This window comes from Rhamphochromis longiceps, linkage group LG14, assembly GCF_057381845.1.
Source record: "Rhamphochromis longiceps isolate RC_006_pf linkage group LG14, R_longiceps_female_GT1.1, whole genome shotgun sequence".
In the NCBI taxonomy this organism is placed as follows: domain Eukaryota; kingdom Metazoa; phylum Chordata; class Actinopteri; order Cichliformes; family Cichlidae; genus Rhamphochromis; species Rhamphochromis longiceps.
This window is the reverse complement of record NC_140570.1, coordinates 1,466,579-1,490,988: the sequence shown is the minus strand read 5'-3', so window position 1 is coordinate 1,490,988 and position 24,410 is coordinate 1,466,579. Positions and strand designations below refer to the sequence as shown.

Genomic DNA, 24,410 nt, shown 5'->3' with positions numbered 1-24,410 from the left:
TGTCAGGGGCCCCCGGCGGTAGGGCAGACTTGAGGCAGTGGGCTAGACAAAAGGGGCTCCAACTAGCGATTTTACTTCCAGACCAGTCTATATGAGGGTTATGTTTCTGTAGCCAGGGGTAGCCTAGGATGAGTGGTGAATCAGGAGAAGAGAAGGTGAATAAGGTAATGGCTTCATGGTGGTTTCCAGAGGTGACGAGGGTTACGGGGCCAGCCTGATGGGTTATCTGAGAGAATATTTGATCGTTTAATGCGGTAACAGGGATGGGAGGATCGAGAGTCTTGAGTGGCAAATGAAGGCGTCTAGCGAGAGCTAAATCTATTAAATTTTGCTCTGCTCCGGAATCAACGAGAGCATGGAGGGGGTGAGAAACCTTATTTAGACACAGGGTGACTGGTAGAATTAACCGGGGTTTGGAACTGAAAGAGGATCCGCCCACCTGTATCCCCGAAATTACCGGCGGGCGTAGCCTTTTGGCCGAACCGAACACTGCGCTAACCTATGCTCCACTGAGCCACAGTAAAAACACGCGCCCGACCGAAGCCGTCGTTCTCGCTCCTCTGGTGTGAGACGAGAGCGGCCGATTAACATAGGCTCCGGAGCGGCGTCCGTTTCCACGGAAACGGGAGCGGATGTTGACACCGGACGTGACGGTGGAGGAAGTGAAAACGTACGAGGCGCAGGTTTACGATGTTTCTGGTTCTTTTCTGCCTCCCTTTCCCTCAGGCGATTATCTATCCGAAGGGAAAGGGAGACCAAGTCTTCAAAGGATTTGGGCTCATCGCGGGAAGCGAGCTGGTCTTTGAGCTCGTCGTTTAAGGCGCGACGGAACACTCCCCGAAGGGCATGATCGGGCCAATTGGCCTCGGCGGCTGCAGTACGGAAGTCGATAATGAACTCCGCGACACTCCGGCTCCCCTGTTGCAACCCGAGCAACCTTTCATCAGAACTACCCTCCGATACTGGGTGAGTAAAGGTCTTTTTAAACTCGCACAGAAAATCATCAAACGAGCAGGTTGGGAGCGGGTGAGCCGACAGGTACGCCTCGGCCCATAACAGCGCCTTGCCCTGTAGCTTAGCCACCAGATATGCTACCCGAGCTGATTCGCTAGTAAATGAACGGGGTGAATGCGTGAACGCGAGAGAACATTTCAGTAGAAAGGCCGTACAGCGGCCCCGCTCCCCAGAGTACGGCTCGGGTTCTGGGAATGCAGCATCGCGAAACACGGAGCCCGAAGGGGTCGGAGCTGGGGAGGACTGGGGAGGTTCTGCCACGGGCGCAGGGGACGCGGAGGATGGGCCTGGAGGAGGGGAAAGAGCCGACTGAATCTCCTGCAGGGAAGCTAAGATCCTAGCCTGGGTCTCGCCTATGGCTTGACACCGGGTGTCGAGAACCTGCAACGCTTGCTCATGAGCCCCTAAAATGGCTCCCTGCTTGGAGACTGCTGCACGTACTGGGTCTGCTGAGTCCATTTGTTGGCCAGTTCGTACTGTCACGGCGACGGATGGCCGGTACTGAATAGGACCCAGGTGCAGGAACCCAGAACGGAGACGGTAGATGATTTAATAGTTTATTACAGTTAAGTGCAAGGGGAACAAAAAAAAAAAAGGGAAACGTGGCAAAGACAGAAAATGACGAGACGTGGAGCCTTGGTGTGGCGTGCCCAGGGGAACGTGGCTAGGGCGAGGGAACGAGGCCTGAGAAGTGGAACGGAGCTGAGTGGGGAACAGTCACACTGAGGGGAGAGGATATAGAAGTTAGGCAGGTAGTGAAGGCAGCTCAGAAGTGGCCAGTATAAGAGCAGCAATTCTTACTTTGCAGTTAGGGACCTGGAGTGTTTGAGAGGGGGATGATGAAGATCCAGGGGAGGCTGAGTGGCGTGGAAAGGCTGACCTGAGATCCGGGGCTCCAGATGGAGTGTGATGGCAGGAGGGCAGGCAGGTGAGGCACAGAGGGATTTCCAAAATGATCACTAGGTATTCCGAGTCCAGAGGTGGAGTGAGCCAGGGTGGGTACAGCGACTGTAGCACAAAAGAGTCTTAGTTAGTAAGATGAATTACAGCGAGAACTTGAAACACAAGACCTGTTACCAACATGGGTTGATGACGAACTGGCAGTGAGTGAACATCAATGTGTGGTTTAAATCCCTCTGGCTTGATAGCCTGCAATAGGCTCCAGGTGTGCAGGAGCTGGAGTTGGCCCTGCCCAGGGGCGGATCCCAGGTCAGTTCAGGAGCCTAATGGAAACTCCAGCCACCCACCGTAGACCATGACAGTTTGACCAGTGCTGGGTCTCCAAAGCAAAGCACATCTCTCCAAGCTCCCTCTAGAGACGGCTGAGCTCCACACAGATCGTCTCTTTTGGCTTCACAGTTCAGTTCCCGATTCTGGACACAGCTAAGTGTCTGCTCTTTTTTACCCACAGGCAAATGGACAGACAACAAATCAGTGCAATATGTGGTGCACTCCAGTCCACCGGGAGTTCACAGCTCTGCCACTGGCCTCTCACCTTGCTATCTGCTCCTCCCAGCCCAAGAGAGCGAGCTGACCTGTCCAGCATCACCTCCAATGCTGTCGTCACCTCTGTAGGATCACTAGGGCTGCCCTACTAAGAACCCAGGAACAGAATAAAAAGCCTCACCACCACTGACTCCCAACTGCTCATTAAGTTAGAAAGTTAACTGTTTTCCAAAAATATTTCCTTGAGAAGTGAGTCCATGAAACTAACCCCTAATTTCATTGGTCTGCTTGAAATTAAGGCACTCGTTAATTCCGTCACTGTCCATCTGAAGCAAACCTAGAAACATCCACAAGTCCTGCCACAACACCCGGTTGAAGCATCTCTGAAAGAAAGAAAGCTTTCAAAAATATAAGTTGACAGATTTATCAGTATCATATCTCTATCACTGAGAAACTTTAGCGGCTGCAGCCCCTGTGGTGTTTAACAGTCTGAGAACAAGTAAAGTTAAAAACAAATATGATCCAAGGTCAGGGAGTAAAAATAGCTGCTCTGTCATATCCAGTGTTCTTGAAAAAAGTAATGCCTTAAAGCAATGGAGTATGTTACTTAATTACTCAGCAGAGAAAGTAATTTGTTACATTATGTATTGTCTCATAATTACCATTTAACAACATAAACCTGAGGCTAACACATGCGCACTCAGTTTTACCATCACTCTGCTTTGCTAGCTTGGTGTTAGCATGCTGCCTGCAAAGAGTCAACGTTGTGTTAGCAGTATTGCACAGTCCTTTCTGTCCTGGAAGCAGTTTGCACATCACACTCTTCTCTTTTTTGCATCAAAAATAAAAGTGTTGTCCAAAATGCCCGACTGTAAGTAATCTCCACTGCAGAGCCTTTATTGTCTACGAACTTGTTGATCTTTACTCTGGCACATAACCTCATCCAAACCAAGTTAGGTTCACAGCGTGATTTACCATGGCTTTGTAAGTGAAGCACCTTTGTAGTACAAAAAGTATGAATACACATGTACGGATCAGCTCAGCATGCAATGATGATTCAGGGTTGTGTAGAACAGCTCAAGAGTCAAGAATGTTAACTCAAGTAAGACGATACCGAGGTGTGTGAAGCAGGCTGCAGTTATATATGAGTTGATTATTGTCCAAAATTACCTCCCTGGAATTTTAAGTAAATGTTGGACAGCTCAGGGGTCAAGCAGTCAGCTGACTCCCATCGATGATGAGACAATGCCTAAGATGGAACGCAAACAGGGGTCGCTGTTAGTAAAATATGAAGACCAAAAAAGTTGCCAAGCCAAATACAGACCTGTGGGATAATTTGAGAATTCAAGCTTGCTATGAAAGTGTACGCAACACCCCATTTTGCAGTTTTTGCAGTAATAATTGTTTAGGTTGGATGAAATAGTGCAGGACATACTGCTCGCAGTTTTGTTATGAAAATGTGCAGCAGCAGCTGTTCATTGGAAATGCATTAGTCATTACTGGCCACAGTTACATGTTGCATTAGTGTATGTGTCTGTTAATGTTATCCACAAAAATAAATCATATATATTGATATTAGAGTGATGTGATTTATTGCTGATACAAAAGTCTAAAACATGCAGAGGAATTAAAACTTTAAGAAACAACAAACATCTAGCTTTGAAACAGAAAAAACCCACATTTTCTACATATGCATTTCAACAGTGGAGCTCTCAGCGTGGAAAGCTTAAGTGTGTTACACACAGGTTCATGCTATCACCTCCAAGTGGGTCCTGTCAGACTAAACTATTTGGAATGGGGCAACATGACAGTGATGCATTACAGAATGCGATGGAATGATGAGGAGGGAAACCTGAGACGGGCTGTGCGTTCCTGTGCACAGTATTTTCACATACACCCATATAAACTCCTGGACTACCTCCATGTTTAATGCCAGGAAGTTTGGGTTATTTTGTATGCCAGGCAGGCTTGTTCTGTTCTGTTAATACTGCTGGGCAGGAACCGGGGCTGGGACAGACATGTAGTGATGAACTGTGCTGAAGTGGGGGGGAGGGGCTCTTATCATAATCTCATCCTTTCCCAGTACACAGACTGTTGCCCAATGTCACTGGGATGGTAATATATGAATTATCTACAGTGATGAGTGTTATGTGACTCATTACCAGTGATGGGAATAACGCCGTTACTTTTTTCAGGAACAAGTAATCTAATATTGTTACAATGCCGTTACAGGTACTAACAGGAAAATGTGGTCCGTTACTATTTTTCAACAGACGGTTGAAGCTGTGTTCAGTTTACCGCATCTTATATCAGCTGCACAGAAGTAGCTGTAAGTAATCTGGATGCTACAGCTCTAAGCAGCTGTGCGCGCACCCGCGGATGGCAGTCACTTTCTTATGGCGTTATTTTTGTGCCGCTATTCTGAGCTCACGTAAAAAAAATTTGAGTGCATGTAAAAAAAAGTTTGCAGGTGCAAGTGTTGTATTTTGAGAAGAAATTTATTTTGATCGAAGAAAAGCTGAATTTGAGTGAACAAAATTCATTCCTGCGTGCAAAAAATGTATTTCAGTGTTTGCTATCATCCACGCACACACACACACACACACACACACACACACACACACACACACACACACACACACACACACACACACACACACACACACAACAGCCCCTCTCACTCAGTTTTTGCATTTGCGCTCGCTCGCAATGTGTTACTCGCGCTCTCAACATTTCTGCCCGTGCGCGCTCAACTCTTTCTCTACACCGTTATATTTGTGCCACAAAGCCAGCCAATCACAGACTTGGATGCAAAAATATCTGATTGGCTGTTTTGGTCTCCAATCAGCTCGAAATGATGAAATGCAATATCCCAGAATGCATTTCATCCAAAATTCAAACGAGGCAGTGGCGGAGGAACGCAGAGGGGCGGAGTTTGAAATATTACTCTGTCTGGGTCCCAAAATAAACTTTTAAGATATTTTCATGCGAGAATGTTTCTGTGTAAACTTCAAATATCTGCTCGATTCATCAGGACATCACATATTTGCATAAGTGCTCTGACGTTTTCGGAGATAAAATAAACCAATTTTGAATACAAAGATTGCTTTAGAAGCAGAAATGTTGCTACTACATGTGTATCCTAAAAATCTTAAACTAAGAGCCCATCAAATTAAGTTTATGGATTATTGTACATTACAGGCAAAATGTACAGTTGCATTAAACTGGAAAAAATCAGATCCTCCTGCTATTGGTGCTTGGATAAATCCTTTGGCACAGTGTATGGCAATTCTCAAAGACAAGTTAACATATTTTGATGAGATTTGGAAGCCATTTAAAAACTTTGTAAAAGAAGTAAACATCGGACAACTGCTGCAGGAGTCTGGATGAGGGGAAAATTGTTTAGTCTGTGCTAGCTGTTTCTATTTCTTTTCCCTTTTTGTTTCATTCAATATCTATAAATGCCACATATTGTACTACTGTATGCATATTTCATGTGTTTCTATTTGATGTAGGTTTGGGAGAGAGCAGAGATGGGAGGTGAGGCGGGAGTGTTCTTATTACTGTGGCATATTACTGTGAAAACAAACCTTTGTATGCTGTTGCAAAAAGCAATAAAAACATTGTTTAATAAAACTATGCTGAAGTCACAAAGTCTGGTGCTGATTATTAGAAGCTCAAAAAGCACAGATTGATAAATACTTTGGATTTTTGAGTAATGCAGTCGAAGGAAAGACAAAAATCCAACAAACACTGTCTTTCCATTTTTAAAATTGAGAACCTGAACTCTCAAAGGGCCTGAAAGTGGATTTCCCCAAACTTCAAAACCTACTAACTCAAAGATTATTGCTGTAAGAATCCTTCATATGAAATCTGATCCCTGCAGTGGGCACAGGATTGGTTTCTATGATTTGGACCCCCAACTGTTCGTTCCTCCTTCACTGCCAGAACCACTTGTTTCAGGGTTATTTGCCTCAGAAGTTGCCTTAGTGGCTTGCCACAATCCCTAACCACAAATCCATGACTACATCAATCAAACCACTGCTGAAATTTGTTGTCAGTATGCTAAAAATCCACAAAATGTGTCCATATTGAGCTGTGCCCAAGATCACACGAGCTTTCCTCTAAAGCTTCATTTTGCAATTATTCTGAGAATTCAAATGTTCTTATATGACATAAGCGCCTCTGATTATTTGGCTTTGATCAGTTATTTGTTGATCATAGGGGAGTGGATCCAGATGCTTTTGAACCTTCCTGTTTTTTCACACATGAACACTCAGCGCTCACTCTCCTGATACAGTCTGGCAGTTCACATGTGCAGTGTAGGCCGAAATACTGGGTAGAGTCCCAAGAGCCAAGAACCTTTAAACAGACAAGCCCACATAAAAGAAAGACCCTACTTATTGGTTCCAGTACCTGTGGGCCCAAAAACAGGTTGCAGCTCACAAGGTCTTCGTGTTCCTAAAGTGTTTGCACATTTTACCACAAAATATGGTAAAAAAAAAGAAAGAAAGACGTTTTATTCATAAAATACGACCTTAAATGGTTGAACAACATAGTCCACTGAAATGTTCCCACCAATATTAGCAATGCAAATCAAAGAATCAGCTTTCATCGACATATGTGCCACAAACATCACATCATCTGTATTCATGTGTAGAAATAAAAACACAGTTGTGTTGTTGTTAAAGAGGGAGAAGTTTAGAAAATAACTACTTTGACATATTGTGATTATTGTGGGTCTCATAACTTTGGACAGATGCTTTGCTATTCCTGGTTTTTATTATGAAGTGGAAGACTTTTGCATTTTGTGTGTGATCTGTAAACTTTAATGGAAAATCTAACACATACTATTGATAACAGAGAATTTAAAACATTGTTTATATTTAAAAATGGGGTGTTTGATAAAAGCAGCTGGATTACTTGGAGAGGACATTGCGCGACTGTCTTATCGCATTTACTTCACAATAAAATGAGTTGACGCACACTCTGGATTTTGTTAATGCAGTTACATGATTGCTGTTTCTTTCTTTGTACGAGACGCTTTGACCAGACCACAATGTCAGACTCTCTCCTCAGGGCAGGTTTTTGACATAAGAGCAATGTGTGATGGGAAGCGACAAAGAAAAGAACACATATGTTTGAGTGGCTGGGAAGTACAGCAAGTCATCCACCAATCATATGGTTGAACCAGGGGTTGCTCTCTGAAAGGTTTCCTGATTTGGACAGAGAGCACTTAGATATGGGGATGAGACATGTAGTATAAAGTGCTTTGAGTAGAGTAGAAAAGTGTTGTATAAGAACGAGTCTATATGCAACATTCAATACAAGAATAAAGTCCAGAAATTTCACATTTTATTTTTTCTAAACTCTTAGCAGCAGAAATAGATTTTATTGATCCAACTGTTCTTTAAATTATTGTGATTAGCAAATGGACAAAGACTCTTTGGTGGAACATTTGTAAAGCATTAAACCTCCACACAGCATCACAGGTCAAAGACAGAAAGGTCTCCACTGAGGGTGCACAGGGGCTGACCGGCCCGGTGGTACCCCCAGGTGGGCGTGGCTGTGCTGAATGCAGGGTTTCCTCTCACAGGTTTATTTCAGCTCATGCATCAGAAACTGCACAATAAGACTGTGCATGACATTCAAACAACACGAATAAGCCAACAGTGCTGTATATGGTTTTACTTTGGACCACCTTCAGTTCCCATCAGTGGAACTAAAGTGGTCCAGTGTGTGGTGTTAGACTGCTTTGAAGACATCAGTGATTAATGTCTGTGTGAAAGTGTTCTGCTGTGCTGTTATGTCACTCCCTGCGTCTCTCTTGCTCTCTTCAGCGTGACACCTGATACCTTCCAGACTATGAGGATCGTGTCACTGGCATCATCGTGTGATGTTTCATTTGTTATAATGCGACGGTCTTTGATCCTGTGCTGTCGCATTGAAAACAGACGCATGAATAGCAGCGGTAGTGAAAGGAGCCTTTTTACTGCCTATGTGTATGTGCGCTCGACTGCATGTTTTCCTTACAGCACTGTGTTGTTAAAATGCTGTGACACACACACACACACACACACACACAGTTTCATGGTATGAGTGTACTATACATGCACAGTTCCTGCAGGTGAAAAAAATGGAAGCTTTATGTAATATAAGTCAACCCTGTGATTTAGATAGAGGTGCACGGCCGAGATCAAACCAGTGACTCATATGAAAATGTCATTTTGGCACAGCATGGCAGGGGCAGTCACTGTAAAGACGACCTGAAACTACAGCTAGCTGTTAGCTCACATGTGACGCTTTTTGAAGTAGAGATTTAGACCCGGATAAAACAAAACACATCTGGTGTTTGGGTTGATGGACCAGGCCGCTGTATAAGTTCAGCACAGGTAGCATGTATGAAAACTGTTTAATTAAACTATATACCATAATTACTGAGACTAGTAGCAACGCATTCATAGCCAGTTTGTATCTAACTATGTTAGTTAGGCATGGATTAGGAAAGCAGGTTCTCTAAACCAGGTGTGGGGAACTCCAGGCCTCGAGGGTCGATGTCCTGCAGGTTTTAGAGATCACCTGGGGCAACACACCTGAATCCTGAACAATTAGTTCATTACCAGGCCTCTGGAGAACATTTTAATTTATCCATTTAAACGAGCTGTGTTGGATCAAGGACACATCTAAAACCTGCAGAACACCTCGAGGCCTGGAGCCCCGCTCTAAATAAAAGCGTTCATTGAAAATTTACAAACAGTCAACTTACCTTAAACAGTGTTAGCTGTATTAGTGCACCAGTGACCAGTGTTGGGGAGTAACGGAATACATGTACCGGCGTTACGTATTTAAAATACAAATATGAGTAACTGTATTCTGTTACAGTTACCGTTTAAAAAGGTGGTATTCAGAATACAGTTACTTTGTTGAAATAAACGGATTACACGGCGGTCTTTTCCTGTTCCATACGTTAGGCTGCCCCCTCTCTATTTTTGGTAAAACCCAAACAAAACACGGGAGGCTCTAATGTCTGTGTCTCAATCTAACGGCCCAATGTCAAGTCTACTTGCGGCCGCATAATGACGTGAAGAAATATTTTTAAAAATTACTGTTCAAAGATTTTTTTAATATGAAGGCAACAGGCAGAGTGTTACAGCCCAGTTGTAAGTAAGCTGTTAAGACTCGACTGTACTCTGTGTTCGTGTTTCCTCTGAAACAATAAGTTCTGCAGGAGCAGCCTTTCAACGCCTCTCTCTGTCTCTGCTAGCAAAGTCGACCCAGACAACAAAATGGTAAATGGCCTGTATTTGTTTAGCACTTTACTAGTCCCTCAGGACCCCAAAGCGCTTCACACTGCATTCAGTCATTCACCCATTCACACACACTGGTGATGGCAGCTACATTGTAGCCACAGCCACCCTGGGGCGCACTGACAGAGGCGAGGCTGCCGGACACTGGCGCCACCGGGCCCTCTGACCACCACCAGTAGGCAACGGGTGAAGTGTCTTGCCCAAGGACACAACGACCGAGACTGTCGGAGCCGGGGCTCGAACCGGCAACCTTCCGATTACAAGGCGAACTCCCAACTCTTGAGCCACGATCGTCCCATGGTTCCACCTACGAGCCCGACACAAACCCGACGTATTAGCCAGAGGTCCCTTTACTACGGTCGAGAGCCGCTGACCTGTTTTATATACGTGTGGAATAGTTTTCTATACGAGATCGCTGCAAAAAGTGTAGCCTTACCTAATGTCCACCTACTGTTACTCATTTATATCAAGATTTAAAAATCTAGCTGGTGTTGGTGTGGAGAGTAACCTGCAGTAACAGTAATAAATCACACAGCAACAGTACATTCATGTAGTTGTAAAAAGCATGATAATATATTAAGTAATCCAAAGTATTCAGAATACGTTACTGTCGTTGTGTAACGTAACGGAAAATGTTACAAAATACATTTTGGGGCATGTAATCTGTAATCTGTAGTGGAATACATTTGAAAAGTAACCTTCCCAACACTGCCAGTGACAGCTGATAAAATCTGCTAATGTTATTTGAGCTAGAATGGGCTGTTTGCTAAAAATTCAAAACTCGTGTTGTAAGGGTTCCCGCAAAGATCACAGCCAGATGTTCCCGGCTGGTGTTTCTTGGGACTTGTTTAGCTGATTTTGTTTTTTGTACCTTGCTACAAATATCCTGATTAATGGGAGTCTCTGAGGACTGAGTCGCCAAGAGGCCATTACAGGAACTGCAGTTTCCCGTGCCTTGAGTTCCAGGAGTGAACAAAAGCATGAATTTACTGTTATTCTGTGTGTGTCTGTGTGTATTTGCACGTGTGTTGCATGTCCTGCAGATTGCTTGTTCTCTGGCTGACTGAGTCACTGTGGAACGTTGCCTCCCCTCAGAAAGACTCATCAGCGTGGGCTGAGGTGAACTGCTCTAGTGTAAACTTGTTAAGCAAACACAGCGTGTTATGATTAAACTCATGCTGTCTCAGTGAAGCGCGATATGCGACTTAGAGCATAGCAGCTGGGGAATGTCTCCACTGTCGTCTCCTCTTGTTGTTGTTTTTCCTAATTTCTCCTTTTTTCTTCATTGCAACTTTTCCCTCTGCACAGTTTGTTTCTGTCTGGCCGTCAGCCAGCGTGGAGCAGAGGCCGCTCCGCAGGATCAATGCCCGCTGGCAGCTTCGGCAGATTCTAGCCATCCATCGGTCCCGTCTCCTTCACATCACAAGAGACAGTTTTGTTTTGAGAGGCAAGCAAGCATTTAAAATGTGCAAGGTCTCAGAGTGGAAGTGAATTAGTCGTTGTTGGTGTCTTGAGTGGGACAGCAGGCTGGATCTCAAAGGTGCTGCTCTGTTTTTCATTAACTTGACCTTTTCTGGCTGGTGGAGCATTCAGTTTGTCACTTCTGAATATACAGCTTTAGCACAATCTGTGCTGTCTGCTTTGGAAAACCTTGTTAAATTCATCAAGTCACGTGATCTGTGCACATGTCAGGGTGCAAACACGTTTGCTAAACTGTTGTTACAGTCATGAAAATGCTCCGGCTAGGATGACAGACACTACAAAGAGCCGGTGACACTCGTTTCTCTCTTTGCTCTCTGCTTTTCGTTACAGCCCAGATGATTGTTGAAACATTGGAGGAGAGGGTAACTAACCCAGCCCTTATTTTGTAACATCTCCATGGCAACGTAAATCTATGTAGGCACTGGAAAAACCCCAATTTAGACCTTACCATTTTTTTTCTTTGAGGGGAACAACAAAGGGGAAGAAGTGAGAGACTAATGCCTCCTTATGTCACTCAGATGTGGTGTTAGATAGTGTGCATGTTGTTTCTGCTAACACTGAGTTACACAGTCTTAATTGTGTGTGTCAGTGTGAGACGCTGGCAGCAGTTGCCAGCTGTCACTTGCGATTAGGAAAGCAGCTGAGTGTAAAACATATGAAAGCGACAGTGTTTGAACAGTTACATGTGTTTTCTTCTTCAGCCTTCACATATTAAGTCTGGTATTAAATAAAAGATTAAAGTACCAAGTCTCACCCAACACAGGACAACTGTACTTGTGCTACATACTAATATACAATATATACAGTACACAAAACAATATGCACTATTGTGTGCTGTTATAAGCAATGACAACAAGTTTGAAACAAAGCCTAAACCTGACCCAGTGAGAATAAGAAAAAAAAAAGCCAAAAAGCAGTTCGATTAAATGCAACAGTTTTAACCCAATTAAAATGCCCATTTTAAGAGCAGCGATCAGCATATTTATAGTACGGTAGGAAAACTGCATCTTTTGTTTTTCATAACTCTGGGGTGTGGAGATCCCGGCTGACAGTTGTCCCAGGATAACGAGCTGTCTACTGGGCCTCAACACTAACCACAGAATGTGAGCCAGATGTTACCACATGCTGTGTGACGCAGCACATCCAAGCAGTAAAGTAGAGAAAAATTCTATTATTTTATTAGATTAATAATTAGCGCTATTTGAATGATTTGTCTGGACGTTGGATCTGGACATGTCAAAACAATAAGGACATCATCTTCATCGTTACATCAAGCAGAAATCTCCGGGGCTGAAAAGCTTTTTGTTTGAATTTACTCATTAAATTTATTTATGTAACTCTTTACAAACAACACGTGGCCAAAGTGCCGCACAGCAGAAATATCAGCAATGGGAATAATAAATACAATAAATAAATAACAATAAAATACCCACTGAGTGAAAGGCCAGTGAATAAAAACTGAGCTTTTTACCTGGATTTAAAGAGCACCACTGATGTAGACGGCTTAGTGTGAAGTTCAGCTGTGATTTAGGGACTGAGAGCAAGCTCAGCTGACCGGAGAGAACGAGGGGGCGTAGGGCAAATTTACAGTTGCCAGACCATTTAAGGATTTAAAAACCAGTAAAAGGATTTCAAAATAGATCCTAAATTCAATTGGAAACCAGTGCAAGGAGGGCAGAACAGGAGTAACATGCTCAAATTTTCTTTTACCAGTTAAAAAGCGTGCCGCAGCATTTTGCACCAGTTGCAGGTGTGCCAGAGTGCCCTGGCCAGCCCCTCGGGCCCCCTCGGGCTTGGCAGCTTTTTGATGGACTCTTTATTTGCATCACTGTCTAAAACATTGTGATGTTAACTAACTACTGACTGTTGGCCTATTACAGACATATACTTGGTATTTCATAGATATTTCCAAATGGAACTTTTTGCGGTGACATGATGACATGCTACGTGTCGCTCTGGAATTCTTTCACGATACCTTTTTTATCAATTCAAAGCAAAGGAAACAAACCAAAATAATAAAGTTATATATAAATGTAGACATTGGACGGCTGTGTTTGATGATAGGTTCATAATCAGAGCTGTGCTGAATCACCACCGATGTTGTGGACAAAAATGTTCTAATGTTATTTTGTTTGTGTGGTTTGAGATAACAGGAAAATAACAGTGTTTCATCCGTTTTTGCTGGGATGGAGCGTCTCACTGCAATTATCTGACAGATCAATAAAGTATATGCACTCCTGCATTTATTAGAACTAAAATAAGAATGAGGCACCAATACGCAGAACCTGCTTTGGAGATGACAAGTGATTAATAGACAGTTAACTAATTGTCCATCCTATTAAATAGCCTTTGAAGATCATGAAAAGCCTTTTGTTGAACATTTAACACAACTCGAAAACTGGTGTTGTGTTTGATAAGCGATTGAAGTTGGTCAAAAGTTTCAGCATGTCTGATTTCAAAGACTGCTGGACAGATTTCAGGGCCGACACTGTACATGCTTTTCCACAGAAAAACATTACATCTGAAAATAGTTTGAGTGAAGGATCTGAAAAGATGAGCATTTCTGGATCATCATCTTTATTTGTGCAAACTGGTTAAACAGGATCAAGAGTTTGTTTTAACTATGTTGAAAAACACGAATATAAATACATTCATTGTAAATAAGTGCTGCTGAATGCATCCTGTAAAGGTTTCATTAAAAACACACAATGCTGAACTCACACATGTGGCTGTGCTCTCGGCTCTACTTCAGCCCTTCAGTGCTTCACTCTGAAACAAGCGAACAAACGAGACCAAAACATTCTTGTGGCTGAAGTCTTCACCGTGAACCCCACAGTCACAGCTCGCATCCTTCAGATTGATGGATTCAAGCCACGCTCTCGCTTCCTTTAGAGGAAGGGCTTCTGTGTAACCCGAAGCGGTACGAAGCAGGCGCCAGTGAATTCAGCTGAAGCTGTTTGTGCTGAGTCAGATGTGAGCTGTCCTGTATCCAAATAGTGCTAATAAGCAGGGATCGATCACAGCAAACTTTCAAACATCGTTACAGGCAGAACGTCCGAGTCATTCAAAGAACAGCTTCAGGTGTGTGAGAGAGCAATCATTAACTGTGAGCTTCTGTGAGCCCATAGGTTACACCTTTAAGGTAAAAAGACACGTGCAGGACTACGTACAGTAAGAAAGAACTACAGCTTTACAAATGAAACCCACAAATGGGTGTTCCTCAGTAAGTTCCTCATAGCTCGTTGGTGAGCTGTTCTTCTTCAAGATGAAATGACAAACAGTATAACAGATGGGTTCTTGAGAGCTGCTTTTCTCACAATCTAGGTTAAAAAACAGATGTGATAAGTTGGGTTGGGTCTGACTGTGAAACTACACGCTTATTAACTAATTACTAATGAGCCAGTGAGCATGTTGCTTCATACCACAGATAATCCCACAGATAAAGGGAAGGACCGATATTTACACACAGACTTTAGTTTGCGTTCAAAACGAGGGACCAAGCCCAGAAACTAAGCAGGAAATTATTGACAGAGGTCAGGACAGAAAGCAGCTTTCCCATCTACAGAACCAGAGGTCAACCACAGCTATTGCCAGATGCAATGCAGGTTTAAAGCACTTCCGCATCGTCCATGCTTCATATATCTACAGAGACAAACAGTGTCCAACACTAGACAGGTATTCTCAGACAGGTGGGCAAAGGTTTGAAGATCTCTGCGTCATCCTGCAGCTGTGCAACTATGTTACTATTTATGGAAGAAAGTCTGTTTTAAGAATATGAGGTTCTGGCTCAATATAAGAAGCCAATGGGAATTTCTGTGTATGTAGACAACAACATGTCTGCAACAGCAACTGAAGTCGTTTATCACAGTTTATTGTCACATTTTGACAAACTTAATCAATTCAGCTGCAAACCAATAGCTGCTGTAATAAGATGGCAAAGACTCGTTTTTATTGACAATTTGTTGCTGTTTTCATGTCCCAAAAGTTGAAGACTCAGCTGTGAGTGGTGCCAGACCTGGTCCTGTTCTTCAAAAACCCTTTTAACAGCAAACAACCTCCAGCAGAGCCAGGCTCAGGGAGTGGCAGCCATCTGCACTTCCACATTATTTTAAGACAAATCAAGCAGATTGAAGATCTGGAGTTGATTCCAAGTGTTGATCTTTCATTTGGTAGCTGTCCTCTGGAACTCTGAAGACATGATCTAAAGAGATGATAAAGTAAGATGAATGATATGGTACACTAATTTTTTTGTCAGTTCAAAAGGTCGTCTGTGTCTACAAATATATCATATAGCTTGTATATATAGGTGTGCTGTCTTGTTTTTAAGCACTGGCCTCTGTATCGGACCTGATTCTGTGTTCTGGGAAAAAAGAAGAAGGATCATTTGTTCTCTGGACAGCTGAGACACACACATTCTGTGTGTGTGTGTGTGTGTGTGTGTGTGTGTGTGTGTGTGTGTGTGTGTGTGTGTGTGTGTGTGTGTGTGTGTAAGAAGTGTAGACACTGTATTGGAAAAGAACATATGTTAGTGACTGGTCATTAGCTTGGTAAGTGCACTATAGGACTAACCTCACATGTGCTGCACTTTGCAGACTTCCATTCGTCAGAATAACACATTATCTTGAAAGCTCCTGAAAGCACCAAGCATCAAATCATTCCCACAGCATGGAAATGCATGCTTGAAACCTTCGGTGGGGAAAAACAGTGGTCACTGTGTGGACCTGCCATTTCTCTCTGTCTGTGTGTGTGTGTACGGTGCGCTGGGTTTTGTGCAATGCCGGGACCTCACCTAGATTCTTGCCTTCTAGTTTTCAGAAACTGTCGGAGAGCCACGCGTGTCTGTGTGGGAGCCTGGGATCGTCACCGCCGTGTAAGGTCTGATCATCGCACACTGTAAATAAACTGCAGTTAACCTGAGACGTGTTCATGACAACAACAACCAGGCAGAAGTCCCCGAAATCAGGAAAGCCCAAACATCATTTACTCGGACACAACTGACCTCTCACAAGACGTTAATCATAACCATCACAAATCCCTGTAATATCCACCATGTGACCAGCAACCTGATTTAGGTTCAGGTCTTGACAGCGTGGCAGGAATGATGCTGAAGATGTCGTTAATTAATATTTCAGTTTTAAATGTGACCAGTTCATTTTTTCAATAGGCGGTATATCACAGGCTTCAAAGATCTGCAAATTAAACCATGAGTGAAACATTCCTCACCTTTGGATGCTGCCGGCCTCCTTAAGCCTCTGACAGCTGACTGTCTCTGTGTTTGTGCCTCTCAGCACATCAGTTGGTGAGCACAGCTTTTACTACAGCAACATCATATCACAGAAATAAACTGCAGTGGTGACAGATTCAAGTTCACATAAACAAGGAGTCTTCACATGTCGTGGACAGAGATGGGCAGTAACGCGTTGTAATCCGATTACTTTTTCAAGTAACGAGTAAAGTAAGGGATTACTATTGCAAAAACGGTAATTAGATTACCGTTACTTTCCCGTAGGAACGCTGCGTTACTGCGTTACTAAAACCGTGATTTTTTTGCGAGAATGTCTCATGACAGTGACGTAAGCGAGTGCGACGTTCGTGGCAACAGCTGTGTGCAGATCAACAGTGGATCACATATCGAGTGCAGAGAGAGTATGAGCGTGCAGCGTTTAAAGCGTGGAAGTACTGACCTTACTTTGAGTTTGATTCCATAAAAAGTGACAAAAACATTAGTGTCCGCTGTGCGTGGGAAGAAAACTTCTTTTTACAGAGAAAAAACCCCTAAACTTCCGAGCAAGCACCGAGTAGCTACGACGTAATGGGAAACTCGCAGAGAAACTCGCGGATTCTTCCACTGACCGCGGCACACCTGCACCAGGGTAAACCTCCGCCTACCCCACTCCTGCTTTACAGGTGAAAATAGAGCAACAGGACCGCTGAGTCTTTCACTTTATTTATTTTCTGCTGTGTTTTACTTGCATCTATTTGAAAGACTGAGTGTAAACACAAAAAATATTTTATTTTATGTGCTGGAATGTGCAGAAAATAGGTTTAAATGTTAAACTAATTTCTTCCAGTCAGAGAATGTTGCAGATAATTAAATCTTTGCTTGATGCATAAAGTTAAAAGATTAAAACTAATAAAACAAGTTTTAAAAAGAGACTTTTCCATTTGATTACATTTTGTATGATGGATTATGCAGAAAAAGTAGAATTGGGCTGAAAGATCTATTTATCACCTGTTCAGGTTGTAAATCGTGAAACTGAAGTAACTATTCATCAGTCCATAAAACCTTCTTCCAGTCTTCAGTAGTCCAATGTTTCATGGCCCAGACGAGCCTCTTTTTATCTTATTCTGACGTCTTCTTTCTTGCTGCAGCTCGTCCTGTCAAACCTGCAGCTTGAAGTCTTCTCCTCACAGCTGAAACTGAGACTTGCTCACTACGACCACTGAGCCGCCTATCACCAGAGATGGGCAGTAACACGCACTAAGTACTGTACTTGTAACAAGTACATGTACTTGTTACAAGTACATGTACTTGTAACAAGTACATGTACTTGTTACAAATTAATTAGATATTAATTTGGGGTTAATATCTTACCCAAGGATATTCGGCATGCAGACTTGGGGAAGCCAGGAATCAAACAACCAACCTTCCGATCAGTAGACGACCTGATGTAATGCCTGAGCTACAGCCATCCCAACTGGTAGTGTATATCTGAAATTTAAAATCTTTAAGTTTCTGACTCTACTAAATTATACTTCTTTAGCATGTTTTGATAATAAGATAAGATAACATAACCTTTATTAGTCCCACACGTGGGAAATTTGTTTTGTCACAGCAGGAAGTGGACAGTGCAAAAGTTATGAAGCAAAAATTAGAATACAATAAGAATAAATACAGTACACAACTATGTACAGTAGAGAATAAAATATACAATAGGATAAAAATAGAATACAAATGCTGTATACAACTGAGTAAAAATACAACTTTGTCAGAGGGTTTTGCACTTAGTCTTATTGCACATGTGTGGATGTGTTTGATCAGTTGGAGGCTTTGTTGTGGAGTCTGACAGCCGTGGGGAGGAAAGACCTGTGAAATCTCTCCGTCCCACACCGTGGGTGCTGCAGCCACTGAAGGAGCTGCTCAGTGCTGTCACAGTCTGCTGCATGGGGTGGGAGATGTTGTCCAACAGGGATGACAGCTTAGCCACTGTTCTCCTGTCACTCACCACCTCCACTGGGTCCAGAGGGCAGAACAGAGCTGGGCCTGCAGATCAGCCTGTTCAGTCTGTTCTTGTCCCCAGCAGAGGTGCTGCCGCCCCAGCAGACCACACCGTAAAAGATGGCTGAGGCCACCACAGAGTCATAGAAGGTCTTCAGGAGTGGGCCCTCCACTCCTGAAGACCTGAGTATCTGCAGCAGGTACAGCCTGCTCTGCCCTTTCCTGTAGAGGGCGTCTGGATTATGAGTCCAGTCCAGTTTGTTGTTCAGATGAACAGAAAGGTACCTGTAGCTGTCCACAGCCTCGATGTCCATATCTTGGATGTTCAGTGGTTGCAGTGGAGGATGTTTGTGTCACGATCCTGGGTCTTAGGACCCAGTGTTTTGAGTTTTAGTTCATCTTGATGTTTGTAGTATGTTAAGCTCATTAGGCCTCCTATGTTCATTTGCTTATTAGTTTCCCCTCGTGTTTCCAACCCATGTTAAGTCTCCCCTGCTCTTCATGCGTTTCATGTCTGTGTCTTACGTTGTCAAGTTCGGGTTGTCATGTCTATGTCTCATTATGTTTCCTGTTTTATTGTGAAGAGATCTGGTGTTCTGTGTTCATCATGTTCAGTTTTACTCTCCCACTGTGACGTCATTATGTTCATGTGTGCCAGCTGTTTCCCCATGTGTTCCCACTTCCCTCATCATCCTGTGTGTATTTAGTCCGTGTGCTTTCAGTCATTTGTTGTCAGGTCGTCTGCTCATCCATGTCTCATCTCCAGGTACCCATGTCAGTTCACTATGGTTAAGGTTTTTCATGTTTTGTTATTGGTTCACCCAGTTTAGGTTATTGTTTAGTTTTCACCGATGCCCGATTATTTTTACCCTCGTTGCTAGCCTCAATAAACGGCTTGTTTTGTTTATCCACACTACGTTTTGGTCTGCGTTTGAGTCCTCCTCTGCAACACATACGGTCTGCCCCAGCCAGACCGTGACAGTTTGTGCCTGTGGAGGTCTACCAGCAGCTCCTTGGTTTTATCGTTATTATTAATCAGATCTGATCCACCCTGGTGTTAAAAACCAAACAACCATTAGTCTCTGTAGTTTTTGCCACAGTGCCCAAAGTGCGTCTTTTGTGGCAACATTAAAACTGTAATGGGTGCTTATGCAAGCCACTTGTTATTATCCATAGTAAATTTGCAGTTATTGAGACACATAGTTGAACAGGGAGGAACTTAGGCCAGACAACAGAGCTGTGACAGTGACGGTGTTCAACCTTTTTTTCCCAAAAGCATAGTTTTTAAGTTCAAGCGTGTTTGTGCATTAATTACTTATAGGCTGGTCTACTGAAATTCATTAATATCACGTTGCTCTATAGTTCCCTTTCAGCTGAAGCAAGAGAACTAACTGGGACTAGAAACAGGGACAATGTTTGGCACTCTGGTTCTTTCAGCTGGTTCTTCTATTATGGAACCAGCTTGGATTCCAGACTCTTAAGATTAGGACATTTATTTCTAACATTGCAATGTAGCATAAAGATGGTCGTTGTGTTGTTGGAAAATTTATCTGGAACCACTACAGATTGTCTCATATGGGTTTTATGACTTTCTTATGACTGAAGAACTGAGCCTGGGTTATTACATGTCAGCGATTGAGTGAGTGTACAAAGACTCTGTGAAATCAAAGGTGCTCTGCATGCACTTCTTTGATGCCTTGGCTCAGCAAAGGAACTTCACAGCCAGCTGTTTACAGCACTCCACATGCATTTCATTCTGTAACGCTGGTCATTCTGATGTTGTGGTTCAGTCAATGTAAAGAAAGGGCAACTTAAAGCCTCACAGGTTCCCATGAACTGGGAAACATCAGCCCCTCATGCTCATTAGCCACGTGAGTGGGGCCTGAATAGATGGACAGGCCTTCATTTTGAGAAGAGGAGGGGGAAGTTCAATCAAAACCCGCCTGATTCTTGGCTGAGGCCCGCGTCAACTGCTGTGTTGTTGTGTAAAGCAGATAATGTGATTTCCGGACAAGAGTTCTCTTCACACTTCTCTGCAGCAGCGGCCCACTGTGAGGTAAAACTCCTTAAGATGAGCTCCAAGAGGGAGATTTTCTAAATACACTGGACTTAAGCTGACATTCAATAGGATCCTGAGCCATTCAGGATGCTACAGCCGGGTCCATTAAAGTGGCTAAGAACTCACACAGCACTCCTTTATTTTTAAGCACAGGGTGATACGAGGTGATGAAAAGGGCGGAGGAGCTGTGTCAGCCAGTGGAGCGGAAGAGTAATGGCTGATCTAATTTCCACATACACACTCAAATTAGAAATTATGTTATTGCAGTGTCACACAGGAATGTATTCCCAGTCCCTCGTGGTAAACTCGGCCAGCTTGTACAGCAGTTGTTTTTATTATTAATGCTAATTCAAACCACTTGCATGAATCACGGCTCTTTGTATTATGCTGGACCCTGTCGCATCCCATCATTATGTTCTAAATGCTGTTCAGCTCCATGAACCTGTATTTAACATTCAGAAAATGGCAAATAAATAAATAAATAGCCTAAAAATGAATTAAAATGTTTATTAAAATTCATTATTTTTGCACTTCCCCCAGTGTAACGGTGAAACTAGGGGGGGGAAATCTTTTAAAATATGTTGTGTGCTTGATTGGTGGTGAGTAAAAAAGGCCCAGTTTATACAGGCATGTCTCAGTCTGTTGTCTGCTTTACTCTGATTAATGTAACGATGATGTATGAACATAAACATACGTCACTGTGTCAAAGAAAACTTCAAACTAGCAATTAAGAACTTGAACTCACCGGCAGAATAAAATCCGCCCCCCGACATCTACACTGTCCAACTTCTGCATTTGACCTGAATATAATGTCTGCAGGCCACGACACAGAATGCAAGTTTATTGTTCTGAAAAAGCAAGTTCACAGGACTCTGTGCAGTCTGGGAAAAACTACACGCACCATTACTGCTGCCGTAGGAATCGTGAGGGTAAATAGCATCCAAGTGCACTTGAGCAGGTCTGAACACCTCTATGTAAGCAGATGTTCTGACGGTTTGCCAGTCTTGAACATTCGTGTGTGCATTAACACAATGCCAGTCTTTCCAAGAGTGGCCAGCTGTCACAGTCCTGGGTCATTGGCCCAGAAGTTAGAGTTCAGGGAGCTCACGATCTTTTCTTTTGGATTCTGAGATGCGGTTTATTTTGCAGCTCTGTGTGTGCAGTGTTGTGAAAAAATGTCTGACCATTCCTGATTTGTCACACTTACATGTTTCAGAGCATCCAACTAATTGTAATATTAGGAAAAGAAAGACTGAGAAAATAGAAAACGTTTTTAAAAGATGATTTCATTGATTAAGAGACAAAGGTTATCCAAACCTAACTGGCCCTGTGTGAAAAAGCCCCTCTTATTAAATCATGAACTAACTGTGGTTAACCACACGTTTGAAAGCTGAATTCACTAAATACACTCGGGCCTGACGACTAGCAGAGCAGTCCAATCAAGAAATGACTTAAAAACCGACTAAAGATCTGAAAGAGCAGCACATCACGTGGCGATCTAAAGAAACACCCGAGAAACAAGGCCAGTGACATCTATCAGTCTAGAAAGGCTTACAAAGCCACTTCTAAGGCTTGGTGACCAGTGAACCACAGTGAGAGCCATCAGTCAATCAATCCAGAGTCCAGGATTCAACAAAAAGAAAGAGATCGGCATCCATGGGAGAAAACCACTGTTGACTGAAAAGAACACAAAGGCTTGTCTCAAAACATCTTGATGATCCCAAAGAAAAATATTCTTGGTTCAAGCACACTTGGTCCCTGCAGCAGGATAATGGTCCCAAACACACCAGCCAGTCCACCTCGGACAGAAAAACCGACTGAAGACTGTGGAGTGGCGTAGTCCTGACCTGAATCTGATTAAAATGCTGTAGCTTGACCTTAAAAGGTTCATGCTTGAAAACCCTCCAATGTGGCTGAATTACAACAATTCTGCAAAGACGAATGAGCCAAAATTCCTCCACCGTGCTGTAAAAGACTCAGTGCCAGTTATTGCAAATGCTTGATTGCAGTTTTGCTGCTAAGGGTGCTGCAACGCAGCTTGGTCTTTTTCACCCGTAATAATTATAAACTGCATTCAGTGTTTTTTGTGTTAAAAAACAACTGTGCACAACTGTAAAGTGCAGAGAAGCTTTTTGTGTATTTTATGATGTGATAATGTTAAACTATGTGAGTAATACAACCAAAAGAAACAAATTTGGTGTTCTGCTTTAAATAATCTCAGCAGGTATTTGTGTTTAGATATTTGCAGAGATGTTTGGCCTTCATCACACAGCTGCTCAGAACAGTGATGGGAGGATGATGATTTGGGCCATTTTGCAGCCACAGGACTCGATTATCTTAAAATCATTGAGTTGCCCATGCATCTTTGCATGCATCTAGAGTCACATTTGAAGCCATATGTGCAACATCTAAAGCTTGGCTAACACAGTCTGACAGTCCAGTCTCACCTGACTGAAATGCTTTAGTGGGATCTTAAGAGAGCTTTGCAGAAGTGAAAGCCAACAAACTGCAAAGAAGCAACACTGCAAAGAAGAGTGGGCCACAGTCATGCAAGTCAACTCCAAGTTATTACCTGTAAAGATGCTTCTACAAGCTAATGAGTGATGGGCATGCTGCCTCTGTGACTGCACGGCCTCACAGTCAGACTCACAGCAACAGTGTAACCTGAGCGCACAGACGATTGTGTTTCACTCATCAATATTTTAATATTAATCTAATTACTACAGTTAATATGAATGGTGTCAGACAGGAATGCCGAGACAACCATTGCTGGGCTCTGCAGTTGTCCGATGGTATTCAGTGCTGTTCCAACAGGTAGGTATGCAGGCTTTTCAAGAGAAACTAAACCTAAATTACATCAAACTTTATTGCTGGTTCAACCAATCCACTCACATCATCGGGTAACGTAATCTCCCCATCCTGCAGATTCTTTTTATCGCCCAAGCAGAAGTTCAAAGACGTAACATTCAGTCTGCACACGGACGGCCACGCTCACCAACCCAGCCTGTCTGCAACGCTCTGCGCCCAAAGTAAAACACATTAGTAATATATTATAATCTCACTACAGTTTGTTTTCTTCTCAAGAACTGAGCTGTGGGTGAAGTGCATCTAGTTTGATCTTTGCAAATCCACATATTTGACTTGGGTGTGATTCAGGCCAACAGTAGATAGTCATGTGGCCTTGTGCAACTTTACAAGTCAACCTTTAGGGAACTGATCTCAGACGATGCTCTGGCACAGACTGAACACTCTTCATCACATCTTATCTATAAAAGCAAAACGAGAAAGAACATCTGGTTTACTGGCTCACAGTTTTACCCATGGAGATCTAGAGGAGTTTGAAGCATATCAGTAACATATTTGGTTTAGCTGCACATTTACAGAGGAAGGACTTTTGGCTGAACAATGCCTGCTTTCGTCCTTTACAGACTGACATGCTGATCGTGAACTTCAGGCATCCAAATGAAGCTAATGCATTTCAGACTGGGAGGTAGATGCTACCCTCAGAAGGAGAGAGGAAACGAGAAGGCTCAGTAAGCATCTCCATTTCCCACACCTGCCACAGGAGGGTGTAGGGCAGGGGTGGGCAATCTCAGTCCACGAGGGCCGGTGTCCTGCAGGTTTTAGATGTGTCCTCGAACCAACACAGCTGATTTAAACGGCTAAATTAGCTCCTCAACATGTCCTGAAGTTCTCCAGATTCCTGGTAATGAACTAATCATGTGATTCAGGTGTGTTGACCCAAGGTGAGATCTAAAACCTGCAGGGACACCGGCCCTCGTGGACTGAGAGTCCCCACCCCTGGTGTAGGGTCTGCAATGGCAACGTCCTGGAGCACCACCAAGTCCAGGGCAAACCTACACATTAGGAAAATGGATGGATA

At 43.2% G+C, this 24,410-nt stretch overlaps 1 long non-coding RNA gene across 2 annotated transcripts in view; it reads right to left on the bottom strand.

Annotated features, from left to right (window-relative positions):
• Positions 1–1,494: 1,494 nt before the first annotated feature.
• LOC146653362 (uncharacterized) overlaps positions 1,495–24,410 on the bottom strand; it is a 282,044-nt gene continuing 259,128 nt past the window's right edge. Inside the window, exons 4-5 of one of the 2 annotated variants that reach the window (XR_014907218.1) lie at positions 1,816–2,022; positions 1,495–1,736 (exon numbers count right to left, since the gene is read on the bottom strand). This is a non-coding gene — a long non-coding RNA (uncharacterized LOC146653362). The remainder of the gene's footprint in view (positions 1,737–1,815; positions 2,023–24,410) is intronic. The other variant, XR_014907219.1, reaches the window with a different exon arrangement.